Source organism: Neomonachus schauinslandi, chromosome 6 (assembly GCF_002201575.2).
Source record: "Neomonachus schauinslandi chromosome 6, ASM220157v2, whole genome shotgun sequence".
Lineage (NCBI taxonomy): Eukaryota > Metazoa > Chordata > Mammalia > Carnivora > Phocidae > Neomonachus > Neomonachus schauinslandi.
In genome coordinates this window covers 37,281,109-37,281,726 of record NC_058408.1, presented here as the reverse complement: position 1 = coordinate 37,281,726, position 618 = coordinate 37,281,109, and positions in this window count along the sequence as shown.

The following is a 618-nucleotide window of genomic DNA, read 5'->3' as shown; positions in this document are numbered from 1 at the left end:
TCTTTCTTTCTTTCTTTCTTTCTTTCTTTCTTTCTTTCTTTCTTTCTCTTCTTCTCCTGTCACTCTATTTTATTTCTGGACAATAGTCATCTTAGAACTGGATTTGAAGCTCCATTCTTTTCCCTATCCAGTCTATTCTGCAGTTCACTGCAGGGTGGCCTTCTTAACCTAAAGAATCACATCATTCCTCTTCCAGACATCTTTAGAGAAAGTGATAGCCTCAGGAGTTCTTGTATAAGACTACCACAGGGATGGACCATGCCTCCCTGCAATTAAACAGATATGATTTGGCCCTCAGTTTCTGAAAACTTCCTGTATTTAGGGCTTCATGTTATTCCCTACTTTGTCTTGCTTTTATTGAGCCCAAGTCTCTATGAGTTTGTAGACTATCACTATTAGAAGTGCTTTATGCTTCATTTCCCTCCTTTTGCTTCTAAGTGGACTCACACCTGTCCTTTTAGCCTCTTCCATGCCTGGAGTTGGTGAAGACCTATGTTGGCACTCTTAACCCCAGTTCATAGGACTTGAAACTGGGAAGCCACCTGGATGTCTCTTTGCAGCCAAATTTCCTGGCAAGGAGGGGTTGAGAAAGGCATATTGGCCTTAGAATCAGGGTTT